The sequence below is a fragment of the Canis lupus genome, chromosome 7 (assembly GCF_011100685.1).
Source record: "Canis lupus familiaris isolate Mischka breed German Shepherd chromosome 7, alternate assembly UU_Cfam_GSD_1.0, whole genome shotgun sequence".
NCBI lineage: Eukaryota > Metazoa > Chordata > Mammalia > Carnivora > Canidae > Canis > Canis lupus.
Window position 1 is genome coordinate 59,517,019 of NC_049228.1, and position 19,548 is coordinate 59,536,566.

Sequence of the window (19,548 nt, forward strand, 5' to 3'; positions counted from 1 at the left end):
ATGACCTTAACTCCATTCAACTGTATTCTTTAAATTTGTCAAAATGGAAAATTTTATGTTATATATGTTTTACCACAACAACAATTGTATCATTCCCCCCTCCAACTGAAATGGGAAGGAAAGATTCAGAATTTAGGTTTGTGAAAAAATATTGATTAGATATGTATAGCATATCTGCCCTGTGTAAGGTGCTTGAGGTGAAATAGAAATTTGTCATTAATTAGCTGTGAATTCCTGGGTATGTAAATTAATCTGCTTTATCTTCTCAAGTATGATAATTTAGATTAGGTGAATTCGAGACTTCTTATATCTTCAAATACACATCTTCACATTGCATCTCTGATAATGTTTATGCTTTGCTCAAAAAATGTGGAATTCTCACTGAAATTAAGTCCAGGCACTGTATTACAGAAAAACATTGCAGCTGTAATCCAGTCCCAGCTGCTTCTCCTATATATTTTTTAGGATTTCATTTATTTATTCATGAGAGACACAGAGAGAGATGCAGAGACATAGGCAGTGGAAGAAGTAGGCTCCCTGTGGGGAGAGTGATGTGGGACTTGATCCCAGGACCCCAGGATTATGACCCAAGCAGAAGGCAGATGCTCAACCACTGAGGCACCCAGGTCCCCCCCTGTTCCTCCTATCAGTTCATTACCTGAGTCTAGCTCTGCTTAGCATTTACCATTCTCTGGAGACATCCTGCTGTTATCAGTGGTCTTTTTCAAGCAAATTCCACATTTTTATCTGGCATGTTTATACTTCCAAAACTAGAAAGTTCAGGAATGTGTTCCAGAACATATTCTCACAGATTCCAATATGATTTAACTCTCCCCTTTTTCTGCATTTCCATGGAAATGCATTTATATGCTAGTCACAGTTTCTCTTGTAATAACTTACTTATTTTATTAGAATTAGTGCCTTGAACTAGGAGGTACTCAATAAAAATGTTGAATTACTTTGAAAAGTAACTGATATATATGTTCATGTATTCATGTCTTCTAAATTTTAGTTTTTATTTTTCTAATATTCACTTTATCATATAATTGCATTAAAAATAGACATAGAAGAAAATAAGGTAAATACAATCACTGAAATAACTTCTGACATCGTATTTTGATTTAAAATATATAAAAACCCTAAACCTAATGAGACATAAGGATGAGTAGAAATGAAATTGAATTATGTCAGGGACACCTGCCTGGCTCAATGATTGAGCGCCTGCCTTTGGCTCAGGTCCTGATCCAGGGGTCCTGGGAGTGAGTCCTGCATCTGGCTCCCCAGAGGGAGCCTGGTTCTCCCTCTACCTATGTCTCTGTGTTGCTCATGAATAAATAAATAACTAAATCTTTAAAAAAAAGAAATTTAATATGTCAATACCTTTTTTTTTCCCCTTGTTGTGACCGAATTTCACATTTTGGAAGAAGAATAGTAATTGCACATAAAACTGTTGTCATTTCTCCAATTTGAATAAGAGGAAAAGGAAAGGTGGATATTGGGATGTAGGGTGATAATACATACAGAATGAACCAGTGAAAATTTTGTAGACTATTATTCTGTCCCCCTTTTTAGACATCTAACTTTATTAATTTGGAGAAAATAACAATAATATTTATGTAATATATAAGTAAAGTTTTAAGCAATGTAATTATAGGCCACTATAATAATATTTCAGTGCCTCAAATTTTGCTTGGTAGGATAGGTGCAGTTATGTGAGAAGACTGGCATTAGCATACCTTCTTGGTAACTAACAAGTTTCACACAAAAAAATTGAATACTAAGAGGTTTTTGTTTTTGTTTTTGTTTTAAGCTTAGAAAAGAAGAAATAAACAGACAAACCCAGACTGGAATATAGAATGAAAATGAAATTTTATATGAAAATTCTTAAGTCATAGAGCATACTTCTGCTTTGAGTGTGATTTGCAGAAAAAAAGTGAATCAACTTGGTAGATCTCTTAAAGCCACATCACTTCCAATCACCAGACAATGATAGGAAGAAGTTACTGATAACAAGTTCCAATTGCATAAGTTTCCCAGGATCTATATTAGTAGTTTTGAGTGTTATTAAGACAGATGTATACAGTCCTGTAAGTCTCTGTGATGAAAACACATTGGAATGAAGAAAATATTAGTCCTGAAATGCTATAAAAGCTTATATTGTTAATATGCCCTGAGGATGATGTTAGAGTTGTTTAGTTGTGCTTATCTAAACCTTCCCATCTCAAGGCTAATGAAGAGATCCTGACAGATTTTCTGCAATGTCGGTAAAGAGCTTTAATGATTAAAGATTAATCAGTTTCTGAGGCAGCAATCTTTAGGGATATCTATCCCATTAGGGCAAGGAAAATAAGTGACAAAAATTTATGCCACCAAACAGAAACAAACAAACAAAAACAGGATAAGAGCACTTTTGCTCCTTAAAGAAATTGCAAGGGAAAGGATCTTGGACTTAGTAGTGCATTCACTTAATTAAAATAGTCAGGATTTTTATTTTCTTCTTAATATAAATCACTTTTGAGAAAAGTATTTGTCACCTCTGATATTCCCTGGGCAATAAATTTAAATGAATTAATCATTTCATTTATTCAGAAATTTGGAAGAATGATAGGCACTTGCCAATGGGCTGTAGAATTCCTGGCTCATTGATTTTTAAATGCCAGAGACTGGAGAGGCTGTAAAATGATTTAAGTAGAAATTAAAAGAAATAAATCATTCTAGATTAGATTTGCCTATTTATCTTTTTTACCCTCTAATCAAACACGTATTATAATATTACATGTACATGTAACATTAGTATAGACTGTCCTATCCTTCTGTTTAACCAAAGTTTATAAAGTCACCATGAATTTGGACTATACCTGAATTGGAATTTAACTTTCAGTAGAAGCTTTTTACTATTCTGATTTATTACTGATCAATCCAATTCATTTAAAACTAAGGTGGCTATCTAGTTTATTATTTCATCAAGGCCACTTTTGAAGATGAAAAATAACTCTGGTCAGACTAAGATATATGGTCACTCTGAAACTGAAATATTAACAAATATGCATTATATGACTATTGGTAGAAGTTGGTTCAATTCCTCAAAATTGTTACTAAAGTATTAGCTACGCTTCTATGACAAACCTGGCAAAAAGAAAAATAAAGAGATTTTTACAGAACAGCACAGAGATGTGAAATTGGTTCAGGATATCCAGGAAGGTCTATTTTTGTTGTTGTTGTTCAACGTCCCCTCAGTTTCCCTGATTTGCTTGGTTAAATGAAGCTTTCTAGCAGCAAGACCATATTCCAGACTGAAATGCGATACAAAGTACATAGCTTTTAAGGAAGTGACAAAAGATTGCATAACCTTATTTCTTTCACTTCAGTAGCAAGAGCCTCCTCATATGGCCAGATATAGTCGACTAGTCATCAGACATTCCAGGGATATTCTATCACTAGAGGAATGGAGGTTAGACAATGGGTGGACTTAACTGTCTTTTTCACAAGATTGTTTCTCAAATATGATATGCTGAACCATTAGAATTCCATGGAATGTTTATGAAATTGTATGTCCCTTAGCACCACACTGTTAATTATGTATCAAAATCTTTGAGAGTGGGAACCAGGAATTTACTAGACATTTACTAGAAACTTAAGATACTTATGTAAGTTTAGAGCTATAATATTTTAATGAATATTTACATATAAGGGCCTCTTTTTAAGTAAACAAAAGACAATTTTTCATTTGCAAAACATATTACTTTTTTAAACAATAAGCTTGTCACTTTCACCTATGTGTAAATGAAATGAAAAAGATCGTGTTGAACCATAGTATTCTCCATATGAACAACTATATTTTTGTCACTATATTTCTAGAAAGAAATGCTAACCAGAGTGGCTTAAAATGAGATTTCCAGCATGATTAGTTGGAAATACAGTGTGGTTTCATTTTGTACTGATGTTAGTCTTCTAACATGAGTTAAATAGTATATCAAAATTACCCTTTATGCAAACTTACAGTTATAAAATGAATAGTATCTGACGATCTCATATTTAAGATAGTAACTACAATTAATAATACCGTACTATGTAATTTAAGTTTTCTAAGAGAATTTAATTGTTCTCACCAAAAAAACAAAAAAAAAAGTAAAACATAATGAAATGGGAATAACACTCTACCTCTGTGTCTCCTTCACACTTTTCCCCAAGCCCTTAAAAAATAACCCCAGTCCAATTGTATAAAATTATCAGATAAGTCTAAATTGAGGAACACTACACAAAATCCCTAACTGGTATTCCTCAGAACTGTCAAAGTCATTAAAAGCAAGGGAAGTCTGAGGAATTTTGACAGCCAAGAGGAACCTAACGAGATATGACAAATAAATGTATTCTGGATGGGATTCTGGACCAATACAAAGACATTGGGTATGAACTAAAGAAATATGAATCCTGTATTGACTTTAATTAATACTAATATACCAATTTGATTCATTAATTATGATGAAAGTACCATGCTACTGTAAGATGTGAACAAGAGTGGCAACTCTGGGGAGGGGAGGAGGTAGAGCATATATGAAAACTCTGTGCCATCTCCACAACTTTTCTGTAAATCTAAAACTATTATAAAAACTTTATTAAAAGAAATCATCTTTGACAACTATTTTTACAATGAGGCTTCTAAATATGGCTGGCATGTGTTTAGAGGATATGTTTTACAAACACATCTATTAAAACTATGAAATTTGGTTTCCTATTATCATATGCTTTTGCCTATAAAAAAGTACCTTGGAACTGAGAACACTGAAGATTAGAAAGATGTAAATCATTCTCCTAGTATCACTATTAGGCATAAGCTCTGTGAACGGAATGGCAGGAGTTTCCCAGGGCTAGTAATTTAATTTTCCTTTTTTTTTTTTTTTTTTTTTTAGATTTTATCTATCTATTTGGAAGAGAGAGCCCAAACAGGGCAAGGAGGAGGGGTAGAGAGACAAGTGGACTCTCTGCTGAGTGCAGACCTGTGTCTAAGTCAGATACCCAAATGACTGAGCCACCTAGACACCCCTTAGGTTTCTGGAAACTAAAGATATGCACAATGTGGCACCACTGTACTTGGAATCAGAGGAGAAAATTCCTTAAACTCTAAATATATTGAAATTATTTGTACATATGTTAGTAAAATTCTTCATGTGATAGTTTTGAAGAAAATTTAATGTTTGCATATAGGAATATTGGGAATAGAGACTGAGTCACAACACTGGTTGGGAGATTGTTATGGCAGTTTGGGTATGAAATTATAAAGGCGGTGGCAGTGGGAATGGATAAGAAGATATTGATTGGAGGATATCAGGGAATCAATGGAAATGGAGAAAGAGAAGAAAATGGGTTAGAAGCAGGTTTTAAATCTGGTCCCTCAGTGGATATTTACTGGCAAGTTTGATAGAGTAAAATAAAGCCAACATAAAATCAAAAAATTAGAACTACTGTGGTTGGTAGATTTATCAGACTGGATATCTTCAATACTACAAAGATCTTTGTAGCCTTGTGGTCTCAGTCACCATTTAAATACTTAGTGTCCTAGCTTACCAGTTTATTTAATGCAGACAATAATCTTACATCTCCAGAAGGGAGTCTGAGAATTAATAAGAAAAAAATCATAGAGTTTTTGAGCTCTTCACTATATAGCATTGCTAGAGAGGGGATTCACAAGAGCATGAATTACAGTTTGCCACAGGAAAAACAGATTTTCAGTAGGCACAGGAATGGAAGAATATGCTTCAAAAGATTTATATCTGCTGTATTATTACCTGATGATGCTACATACATATATTGTTTTGAAGGTTTGTAATTCATAAATATGCCTGACAAGTTAGTATATTTCCCTATTTTTTAATCTTTTAAGAATTTATTTACGCATCATCTCCTCTTAAATCTTTATGACAATAGCAGGCACTTTCAACTCCTCACTTTAAACTCCCTCAACTCCCCAAATCCAGTCCATTTATCTTGAATATATAATTTACTGATTTATATTATTATTATTAATGTTATATTTGTTCATTTGCCTTTTCAATGTGATTATGAAATTTTTACAAGGATTATATAAATGGGCACTAAAAATAAATTGCTTATGTGTGGATATTTAAACATCTACTAAATGCTGCAAATAATGGTCAGTTTGAGCAACAAAACTAGAATTTGTTCTGCTTTCAAGGAATTGTTACTTTTTCAATGAAAAAAAACCTCAATGTTTTAATAACATTTATTGAAAATTCATTAAATCAATGAACTCTATATGTTGACTTTAAAATATAGTTCTTCAATTTGTTAAATGATACCAAAGTTATTTAAATTTTTTGAAATATCAACCCAGTGTAGATGCATTTATTATGCAGAGCCCTGTATCATCATACACTTTATGAGTGTCTCTTATGTCATTAACAGGATTGTATCACATACAGCTGTATAGAAAAAAAAAGAGTGCCTTATAAATTATCGATATTCAATATACATTTGGTCGAAATAAAATCTAGTTCTTATATTTTTAGGTGTGTGGGGAAAATAACAACTCACAAATGGTCTGCCCATGATAGGAAATATGAAAAAAATATTCAGAAAATGTAATTCAAGCTATTTAGGGGGATGGACCACATTGTATCAATTGCAACCTAAAATGGGTTATAAGAAACATTGTGTATCAGGGTTTTCTGCATCTGAAATCTAACATCACCAGACACCATAAGGGAGCATATTTTCAAATCTTAAATGCTGCAAAGCTCAGCACAAGATGTACATCTCTAGTTGCATCAGTATCTTCTTTCTCTGAATGCCACTTTTGGAAGTACTATACAAGTATTGTTATACATTTCTAGCTCCAGGAAAAAAAATGTGTAAATCACTTTAGAAATAAGAAGTAGCAAAAACCTCTGGAAGAAGCTTCAGAAGGAGTTATATGGGGATCCCTGGGTGGCGCAGCGGTTTGGCGCCTGCCTTTGGCCCAGGGCGCGATCCTGGAGACCCCGGATCGAATCCCACGTCGGGCTCCCGGTGCATGGAGCCTGCTTCTCCCTCTGCCTATGTCTCTGCCTCTCTCTCTCTCTCTATGTGACTATCATAAATAAATAAAATTAAAAAAAAAAAAAAAAAAAAAAGAAGGAGTTATATGGATGCCAAAGAAACTGTAAATTAGGACAGTATACTCTGGAAGTCAGTTGGAAGGCCTTGCCCCAAGTTATATACAGCAATCACAAATACTATTAAATAGTATATATATATATATATATATATATATATACACACACACACACATATATATATAGAGAGAGAGAGAGAGAAAGGGGCTAAAATCTATAACTTGATTATATTTTCCTTACAAAGTATCTCCTGTAATTTTTGTAATACTATTGTAGTCAGTTACTACTTTTTATATATTAAATAATTAAGTTACAATTTGTAAACTAAGTTATGGAGGAAAATAACTGAGTAACAAATAGACTTGTAGGTGAATAGATAGATAGAAAGAAAGAAAGAAAGAAAGAAAGAAAGAAAGAAAGAAAGAGAAAGAAAAAGAAAACTGAAGGTGAAACATAAATATGAAAATTTGTTCATTATGGTAAAGAGAACTTTGAAATATTTTCTGATTTTGAATATTTATGAGAATGAAAATTTGACTGTTTGGTCTATTGAGAAATTATTGTTATTTCTCCAAATATGATAATACTATTTGCAGTTCAGCTAATTAAAAGGAGTACTTCTTTAAATATACATACTAAAATTTTCATGAATAAACAGAAAACACCCTTGCAATATTGAGGAGAATATGTGGGAGTATAAGTGGGACAAAATAGACTAATATTTACAAATAGGGATTTACTATAGTCTGACTACTACTTTGTATTTTGAAGTTCTCCATTATATAAATGATTCAAAATATACAAAAATAAAGAGAAAATGGATAATTAGAACATAATTTTAGGAATAAAAAATTTTAATAGTGCTTATTTTGAGTTGTCATTTTAAACTTTTTTAAAGATTTTATTTATTCATTTGGGAGAGAGAGTGTGAGCATGGGGGAGAGGCAGAGTGAGAGGGGAAGCAGACTTCCTGCTGAGCAGGGAGTCCTATATGGGGCTCAATTCCAGGACCCTGAGATCATGACCTGAATGGAAGGCAAACACTTAACCAACTGAGCCACCCAAGGGCTCCCATTTTAAATTTTCTAAACATTTATAATAGTGTTTTATTAATTATTTTGAGTTTTGTGGGTAGATGACTAAATCATTTACAAATGATATTTTGGCAACTAATTTCTAAAATTAAGCTTATAATACGAATTACTTACCTTGTTGTATCGTTCTAGAATTCCAAAACTGTGTTAGAGAATAAGGAAACTATGTTCCACACAATGCATTTTTGTTATATGAATGACTAGATGAATTAGTGGAGTGCTAATAGACTTCTTGGTCTTATTCCTAGCTTCAAAGTTGATCTTTCAGTTATTTCACGTTAAGAGTAATGATGAGAACGATAGCATCACAGATGACACAATAAAAGTACATTTTTCTACCTCAGCTGAATCCACCAAATATAAAAACATGTAGGTCAGAATTCCCTTTTCAATTACATCAGAAAATGATATAAGACCAAACCGAAATTATACAGAATACCAAAGTAAGAGATGATAAGAGTTATCTTTAAACAGTTTTCTGGAATTTAAACGAAAATTTCTCTAAAAGTGAGAAGATTCAGAAAAACTTGGCCAATGAAACTTCTTGATGGCTGTGGATCCTACCTTATGAATCAAAGAGAAGAAAAAACTATTGTCTATTCTGCTTCCTTACAGCAGACAAATAAGGCAGAGGGTTCAAGGAGAAATATTATCAATATTATCGTTATGCTTTTCCAACAATAATCATTTGTATAAAAACTAACCCAGAAAATTGAATATACTTCAAAATAAGTTTACATATATATCTTACCAATGGAATAAAAAAGTAATTTGAAACATTTACCAAACTGTTCTCAGACCTGAATATGTCAGTTCTCTTGAATATCTTATCTATGCATACCTAATACTGTATCTCTTATTTCAAAATATTCACTTTCTAAATATATAATTATATACTTATATAAAATGTACTTAAGTTTTTGCAGTGTTATGCAATTTAAATTTCAAAATTAATGGGAAAATTATTCCTTAGAAGTATTTTTATTAAGACACAAAGCAATATGGCATCTACTCAGTTGTTAAATACAAATATGTAGTCACTTCTCGTCAGAGACAGAGAAAGTATTAAGTCAAACTTGTTAGTAAAACCTATTGATTGCTTTAAGAGGAATTTTTAGTTTATTAATATTTAAATGCTTTCAATTCATGGCTATAAAAAATCTTTCTTAGAACCTCCATAAATCCATAAATTTTAATTGAATATACACTTCAATTAGTAAGAAGACCCAAATTTTATCATTCTGCGGCAAGCTTTACCAAAATGGCAATAGGTATCATTTCTGGCTTAAAAAATAATTGCTTTAAGCACAAGTTCATGGGATCCCTGGGTGGCGCAGCGGTTTGGCGCCTGCCTTTGGCCCAGGGCGCGATCCTGGAGACCTGGGATCGAATCCCACGTCGGGCTCCCGGTGCATCGAGCCTGCTTCTCCCTCTGCCTGTGTCTCTGCCTCTCTCTCTCTCTCTCTCTCTCTGTGACTATCCTAAATAAATAAATAAAATATTTTAAAAAAATAAGCACAAGTTCAAAAGTAAGAATCAACACACTAGTGTACTTAATAAAATAAATATTTTCAGAAGTTTATAATATTTTGTTTTTGCTTAAATATTCTAAGAAGACAGAATCTAAAATTAAGAAAAACAAATATAATTAGGCTTTTGACATTGAAGCATTTTTGGAAAAAAATAGATCTTTAACCTTTGGTGGAACTGCAAGTGGTTGATATTAAAAGTCTAAACTAGAATATGATTAAAATATTTATATTACAGGCTTAGCTAGTTACTTTACTGTTGGGCCTTCTCCTTTTGCAAAGTCATGTTTTAGAACACATGAACAGGGTGCTTAGAAAATCCTCAGAGATCATCTTTCTTCAAAATCCCTAGTTTAGTTAGGGCAGCCCTGGTGGCTCAGTGGTTTAGCGGCACCTTCAGCCCAGGGTGTGTGATCCTGGAGACCCAGGATTGAGTCCCACATCAGGCTCCCTGCATGGAGCTTGCTTCTCCCTCTGCCTGTGTCTCTGCCTCTCTCTCTCTCTCTCTGTCTCTTTCTCTGTGTGTCTCTCATGAATAAATAAATAAAATCTTAAAAAAAAAAAAAAGAATCCTTAGTTTACAGATCTGGACTCTGACGCTCCAATATACTGAGTTCTCCAACATCCCAGACTAATCAGTGGCAGTCAGAACTAGAACTTGGTTCTTCTCATTCCAGAATAGTACCTTGTAGATAGTGTTCCATCTCTTTCTGATAATAATTCAAACAGCTAAAATGCTTTCATTGTCTCTCTGTGATGCTAGTGTTATAATAAGAATTAAAAGGAAACTATGTGAAGTGTATATGTGTACTTAAATTTTATACCTGCATTGGCATAGGGCAATATTTTCTAAGTTTCCATCAGATGAACAAGATTAAATTATATCATTTTAATGAATCACATTCAGTGATTAGCAGATTTTAAGTTTAAATGGAAATTTCCATCTTGAGGTTTTGATGATTCTCTGAAGTGAATTGTGTTTTATCTAAAGGGATTCTAAGGGGGAAAAATGTCATTGAAGTGCTTCAGAGTGTTTCAAGTGTGTGTGCATGTGTGCATGTGTGCATGTGTGTGTACTTGATAGTGAAGCCAGAGCCAGACCTCTGCCTCAGAAATGACTCACAGTGGACAAGTTGCTTGAGGAAACTAACACAAAAGGAGATGATCTGAACTAATCTCTAGAGATCTATATTTTTACAAATGATTTTCTGAGTTAATAATCTAGAGACAAATGTGAACACTGGTAGGGTCTCAGGCTTACAGAAAGATACTGACTGGGATTGTGACAACCATCTTTACAAGAAAAATCAAATACCAAAATTAATGTTAACAAAAGAAAAGGAATTGGAGAATGGGTTTGTCTAGAGAATTGTGGATCTGTATATATAAACAAAGAGAGGACGGATGAGTAACGGGGTTCATTTAATGGTAGAATCACAGATAAATGCTTTTAGTCTCAGATTCCATTAAAACAAGCAAACAAAAAAAAAAAGGAAAGTAAAACCTTTCTATTTTGGAAAATTGATTCCATAGACCCCTTGGAAAAATACAGACTACTAAAATAAATGCTTAACACTGATGCAATAGAGAGGATTTTTTTTCCAAAATTTTTTTTAAGATTTTATTTATTTATTCATGAGAGACACAGAGAGAGGGAGAGAGGCAGAGACACAGACAGAGGGAGAAGCAGACTCCCTGTGGGGAGCCCGATGTGGGACTCGATCCTGGGACTCCAGGATCACAGCCTGGGCTGAAGGCAGGTGCTAAACCGCTGAGCCGCCCAGGAATCCCTCTTTTTTCCAAAATTGACTGTTTTGGACTACTACAAAATATTTTTAAGTGATTATATTACATAAATATTTAAACAAATATATTATCATCTTACATTGTGTATGACAATTTGTGATTATCCTGGCTAATGCAAAATCAAGTTATTTTCATTGAGTTTTAGCATATATCATTTGTATTCTTTCATTAGAGATTTATATTTCTGACTTTATTTATGCTAATATATATAACGACTATAGAGATTTGACTTTTTAGATTCTGAGAGGCAGAATGTAGTCAGTGATATGCATCTATTGTCAATCTATATGTATCACTAGCTATAGTGTGTGTAGAAATATATATAGCCATAAGCATTCAAAGATATATTTGAATAATCAATTCTGAGCTTATATGGGGAAAGAAACAACTGAAGACATATCTGTCTGATGAATTTGGCATCGAGAAAGAAAAGCAGATTATTTTCCCATATTTAATGCTGTAATTGTGTTAAAAAGACAAAGATGGGATTAATTACTGAAATGCTTTTATCTAATTTATCTAGGTTTTCTGTTTCTAACTCTATCACGATAAGTTATTTACAAATCTCTAACATAGGCACCAGAAGAGATCCTAAAACCTGTTTGAATGAGATATTGAAATTAACAAACAACATTACATAATTGTTGTCATGGGTTTATTCTTTCTCTCTTTTAAACATTTATCAAGGGATTGGGTAGATGTCTTGCTCTGAACATATCAAAACCACTGAAATAATATAATCAACTTATTTTGTAAGAATGTTAACATTAAAAAATGAAACATTGCTACAGCAGCTTTCTATAACACTACACCATCTGGAAAGAATATTACTAAATGATTTTGAAAACATTTGGAATAAAATGCTAATGATACTCATATTATTAAGCAAACTATAAACACAAGTTAAAATAAAAATCTTTTGTGGTCTTACAAAAATGATAACATTTTACAAGTTATTTGTCAATACTGCAGTTTATATTTCCTAACATCAAAATATATTTTCTTAAGGCACCTGGGTGGCTAAGTTGGTTAAATGTCCAACTCTTGGTTTCATCTCAGGTTATGATCTCAGGGTAGTAGGATCAGACTCCGTATCAGAGGTTTAAGATTTTCTTTCCCCCTCTCCTTCTGCTCCTCCCCTACACTCAAGCTCCCTCTTTTTGAAAATAAATACATATATATGTATACATTTTTCTTACATATGAAATATGATAACCCATTTCTAAGTGTGTGCTCAGAGATTAAGACTGAAAAATGCAACAAATTTAAGAAATGGATAAAAGGAAAGTGAATAATCAGAATGCAAATGACACAGATGAAACTTTAAAAGAAATATTGGCTAACAACATATATAATGGCTACTTTGTGTCCTAGGAGAGACTTTTAAATTAAATTCAATTTGATAATGCACTCCTAATAAAATAATCTAAACTATCATAATATGTTACAACTTGATATAAAATACTATATCTAATTAGTATAATTTTATGTAGATTTTATGATAATTTATATATATAGTTTATATTTATTTACTTCAAATCTATTTTTACTGAATTATTAAATCATAACCTCTATTTTCAGGAATAAATATACTGTAACTACACTAATTCTAAAAAATATTAAGTTGTGAAAATGAAAGAAATATTTAATTAAAACATGGTAATGTTTGTACTTTGTCTGCTCTCTGATTTTGAATATTTGCTTTATGGACCCAAGTAAAGGGTTTTTGGTGTAAAGGGAATGTTAAAAGTAACAAGAATGTCTACATAGAGAATAATCTGGGAACACAGTGTTACAAGAAACTAGAAGTTACTTTCTTATACTGTCTCTCACTTCAATAAAAAGATTATTAAAAAATATATCAAAATCCATTTTCTTTATGTTATCTTAATGGCAATATAGAAATACCATGACTTAGAAGGCCTCTTTCCAATGTTAAGCTTCTATATCGAGACTTCTTTTTTTAGACACCCTTGAGCTTATATTTTATACATTAAAATATAATGTCTTGTATAAACAAGTAGAATACATCCCTTATTTTTTAAAAAAATATTCAAAACAAAAAAATCACATATCAAAATTAACTTTTTTCCAAATGAGTAAATCTAAAGATGTGCATTTTGATTTCTTGTTTTTATTAAAATGAGTTTTCTAATTACTTTATTTTATATATTTAGGGACTTTTTGTTCTAATGCAACATATTTTCTTAAATATACATTTAAACTATATTTAATTTTCATATCAAAAAGCAATTAATATTGATGACTATTGATTGGGTGCAATACTCTTCAAATAGCACATTAGTAATAAGTATAGAATTCCTCAACTTCACTCTTCCAAGTAACTTATGAAACAATATGAGCCTAATAAATGGTCACGAAGTTTGCATAAACTTATAGCTGAATATGCTGCAATTCTTATATATTTTTTCCACTGGAAGCTATAATTTCAGGAATTTTTCATTTTTGGAATGATGATCAAAGTAGGTTACATTTTACTGCCAAAAATAAGGCCTTATATTTTCAATGCTTTAGAAATGGTTGTTCTGAAATGACATTATTATTTGAAAGAAAATATACAATGATTCTACATTCTATAATGAAGGCTTAGGGAAGGGTGAGTATAACCTAAAAAGAAATACATTTATATATTAAGACATCAAGCAAACATCGGATAAAGAGCTGGAAACTGGGTAAAATAAAAAGCAAATGGTCAGCTTAGTTGATGGAATATGTTTATTTAAATTGTATAGTAAGTGATTAAAGTAGAGAAACTTTGTGGTATGGACTGGGAATTTTAGATTTTATGTTAGGTAATATGGGCATTTACTTCTCTGTCCTTAGTATTATGATGAAAATAGTGCTTAAGGGAGCATTAATTATAACTTCACAAAAATCAATGGCAGAAGTTACGAGAATGGAATCTTGATGGAGATTCTGAGGCAACCTGCTAATAACTGCACATAAATTACTCAGGTTCTTGAGTGAAAGTTAAAGGTGGAACTTCAAGGAAGCATTGTTAAGGTTGGCATAACATAGTAGCAATTAATAAGAGCAAGTCACATGATGAAAGTCTTAGTGTGTCACTGCATAGAATGAATCCGCCACACTCTCCGTATGGCTGTTTGGTATGGGAATAATTACGTAAGAACTTCTAGTACTAAAATATTCTCTTTGACTTATTGATTATTTATTAGTGTATTATTTAATTACCTAAATTATCGACACATTTATTTAGACTTTGTTTTATCCATGTTACTGTCAAAAAATAATAAATAAAAAACTTCTGCAAGAGTTGTCAGACATGACATCTCTGTGACTTCAATATTATTTGCTTTTACTTGCATTGCTAGGATTACCAGCCCATTTTCTTTACAAGTATCTTTGCTAGTCATCTTTCCATTTTATAAGCACTAGTTTAACTAAAGCTATATAATTTAATCTAAAAACTCACTCAACATGGAACATATAGGGGAAAATCAGTCCTAGAATGCTAAGAGCCTGCCAATGAGTGAAGACCTCAGTAAAATCCTTCTAGGTCTGGAAGTCCTCATTCTTCTTTCAGGTTATCTCTTGTATTTTGAATGATGCATAGCCACAAGTAAGAGTGTGAGCACCAGTGACAATCTGCATATTAACAATTAGAGAAATGTAATGTCCTCCAACATTTAGACCAAAAAGAAATTTAAATACCTGTGCTAATAATTTATTTTTGTTGTTCAGAGGACCACGTTGCACATCTGTTTCCAGTTGTGGTTTTCAGAAAACAGATTCTGAGAGGATGAAAAGCATGAGAGAAATGTAAGAATTATTTTCTTGAGACTAATAACTGTAGTTATGTGTCTGTTTCCTAACTGATATAAACCTTTTCTTATTATTATATGATTTAAACTCAGTAAGTCAAAACTATATTTCAACCTTGTTCATTTTTCCTTCCATAGGACCTCTATTCTATTTTATGAATTACTTGTTTACCTCTCTTTGGCAAAACTGGAGCAGGATCCATAACTTTTTCCATAATGCTTATACATTTAACATATATTCTTTTTTAATTTTTTTCCCTTAAATTTGTCTCCAGTATAACCATCAGAACTCTAAACTTCACTTAAGTAAAAGATTTATCTGTTCTCCAGATTGGGTATCTTCAAGTCTTGGAAGCTTCAGTGCAGAATGGGAATGAATTCTTCAATTTCCCTTACTCAACTCCTAGCCTGTTACCTAGCTCTTGCGTCTGATCTCTTCACTGTCAGGCTAACAGGGAAGCAACATTAAAGAAAAAAAAAAAAAGTGGAATACTCTTTTCGCTAGTGATGTTTATACTCTGGTGTTAATACACAGCTAACACTCTCCTGGAACACACGATTTTTTTTCCCCTGGAAATTCTTGTATCTTCCAATTACAATTCCTCAGATCCAAATATGTCTTCTCCAGATGGTCCCATTATTTCCTAAGAACCTACTATTCCTTGGAAATCAGTTATTTGTTCCATTTTTTAAAATTCTCAGATGATATTCTTAGAAGTATTTCCTCTCAAGATGACTCCAGACTACCTTAATCAGTTACCTGTGTCTCCAAGTTGGTGAAAATAATTGCTTTTTCCCAATGCGTTACCTCTCTTCACTCTCTGCTTTGCCTCTCAATCCAGCTTACCCACAGCCTCTCCTGTCATCTTTATGATCCCCAAACTAAAACTCTCTGTGTAGTAGACCTTCTTGAAGGATATATCTTTAACTTATGGTTAGAAGAAACACTCTCCTCCTCCCTCTTCCATGTAGATAAGGGCAGAATGTACAACATACTGACAAATCCTTCCAAAACAATCTAGTTGCTTGATTCTTTGTTCCCTAAAACCAGGAGGTAGGATACCAATTAAGTTACAGAACTTTCTTGATTGTCTCTTAGAACAAGACAAGGTTTTTCTTTTCTTTTTCTTTCCTTCCAAAGGCAACATTTAATTCCCAAGTGTTTAAATATGAGCTGGGCATCAGTAATGAACAGTCATCAGTTTCTTCAATTTTGTCTTTTCATTCTGGCTTCAATTAAAAGATGTAATCTTTTGTCTTTACCATTTTGTCTTTCCCTATTTGTTTTTGCTGATCTCTGGGTATTAGTTAACTAATAACAGAGCTAAATGCCAACCTATGCAATGTTGATAATTCGAAGCGCTACGAAATTATTCTTTTCTACAGCATCGGTAACCTACTATTTTCTCAAGCTTCTGTTTATTTCCTAACTTTTGCTAAGGATTTTTCCTTTCAACTTAGCAAGAGATATTTTATTCCTTAAACTCATGATCCTAATTTTATTTTTATCAGCAATCTGATATATTACTTTTAATTTTTATTATTTATATGCTTAAAGTTTTTCATATAGATTTTAAGCATTTGGTGTATAGGATCATTTATTAAACACACTTATTTCACTTTAATACTTGTCTGTTTTATTTAAAACCCTGTATATTTAATACATAGCTATATATTATATTATCACTATATATTATCACTCACTTATTGTGATTTAATAAAATTATGGCTCAAATGATGGGAGCCATGTTTCATAGAACATGAAAATATATCCTAGGTAGAAATTAATCTCTCCAGAGGAATTTGAAGTCTTTAAGATTAAAAGAGTTTTGGTTTATTAATGATCACTGTAATATTGAGTTAAAAGTTATGTTACTACTAGGATTTAGATATGTTTAACTATGTACACCAGAAGTGAAACTATATCTGTAAATCTGTTAACAGACAGCTCAACAGAAGTAGCTACTTATTAATAAATTAGTAAATTAAGCTTTATTAAATAATCAATAACCAAATAATCAAAAAATGTACAAAATCTTTAAATAGGCAATAAATACATAAATATCTCTGTGATATACAGTAGAACATTCACGAAAATTCTTGAATCAATCCATTCAAGAATAATCCATTTAGAAAAATGTAATGATGTAGCATTTACTAAGGCTTGGCATTTATAAAGTTAGATATTGACTTATGCATATTAATAAGATCCACAATTTTTTATCTAGTATTAGACAAAATAATCACAAAGTTTTTGTTTCATTATCTTATGGTGCACTAATCTGTTTTAGGTTTAATTTGGCAGTTTCATTGAAGGAATAATATATGTCTATATCTTTAACTCTATATATATCTAAATCAAAAGAGTTTTTCATACTGTTTTTGATCAGCTATTTCATCTTCCTGTTCTCTTATCAATGAACTAAAATTTTGATGCAATCTCACTGTGCATTTTCACATATATGTGAAAATTATGTGTTTCACATTTTTAAAGTTATGGGACTGGTCATCAATAAAAATAATTAAGCCAGTTTGTGTTTATAGCATATTAATTTTGCAAGATTATATCATTACATTTAAATGAAGAAAAATGCTTAGGTCTATTTTAAAAACATGTGGAAATAAAATTTTATTACCCTTCAATGATTTCTTCATGTATAGTGCTCAAAAAGAATCACATTAACTTCCTTTTTTTCAGTCCAATATGCATGACATTATACATCTAATATTCCCATATATAATTTGAGCCTTTTATTGGAAAGAAAACAAACTTTCAACATAATCCAGGTTAGAAAAAAAAATGCATCCTTTCTGAATCTGGCATTTTACTTATGTTTTGAAAATTCTGGATACTACAAATAAAGATCTAAGGGGGAAAATGTTGAAAATAAATCATTTTAATTTAAATATATTAAATAAATTTCTTATATGGAACCTAACAGTATAATTGCATTATACATTTATCTTGACCCTATTAAACATCATCATTTCCTTATTAATAAAGAGGGGAGAACACAGAATTGTATTTATTAATAATGCTTAGTGCTATTTTTGGATGGTATACAAAGTGCAATATGTTTTTAGAGCATTTCTCTCAGAGCTACATTGACCAGAATTTGTTCTATATGATTACTTTTAAAGAAAGGGCCACTGGAATATAGATCACTTTATATTCTAAGGTAAGTTAATGGGGATCCCTGGGTGGCGCAGCGGTTTAGCGCCTGCCTTTGGCCCAGGGCGCGATCCTGGAGACCCGGAATCGAATCCCACGTGGGGCTCCCGGTGCATGGAGCCTGCTTCTCCCTCTGCCTGTGTCTCTGCCTCTCTCTCTCTCTGTGTGTGACTATCATAAATAAATTAAAAAAAAATAAAATTAAAAAAAATAAAATAATGATGTAACTTAATGTTTAATTAAGTGTGCTTAAATCAAATGATAAAAGATGTTTATTTATGCATTTTAATAGCTTACTAAATTAGCAAAGCTTTTGTATATTTTTAAAAACAATGTTTCATTGAAGTTATGCACATTTATCTTTCTCTTTTCTATTCTAGCTATTTTGTAAAGCAACTTCTTTCACATTGGTGCCAGGGGATGGCCAAAGGGAGAGAGAAAAGAGTGGAGGAAACCATGGTTTTACTAACCTTCAACAATAGGTAACAACAGAGCTAAGTGGTAACTCTATATTATACTCTTTCTGTACAAAACATGTGGTTTATATGCTTTTAGGAGTCTAAGAAGAGGGTAGTAAAGAAAGAGGGCAAGGGAAAAATGCAGTTCCTGGAAAACCTTTTGGTTCTTTTGTTGATGAAAATTGTTATATTGTTACTTCATCAACTTTTCCTCAACAGGTCAAACCATTTGTGTATCATTTGAGGTACTATGAGGTACTCTATGATAAATGTCAATAAGACTGCTAGGGATTTGGATTATGACTGGAATATAGTGAATTTACTGTTTCTCTTTTTAAATATTTTATTTATATATTCATGAGAGACAGAGGGAAAGACAGAGACAGAGAGACAGAGAGAGCTGAGAGAGAAGCAGACTCCCCGCAGAGCAGGAGGCCAAGTGCAAGACTTGGTCTCAGAACCCGGAGATCATGACATAAGCTGAAGGCAGATGCTTAACTGACTGAGCCACCTAGGTGCCACCCACCCTACCCCCATTTATTAAGTTTCTTTTGGTAATATTTTTCATATTATG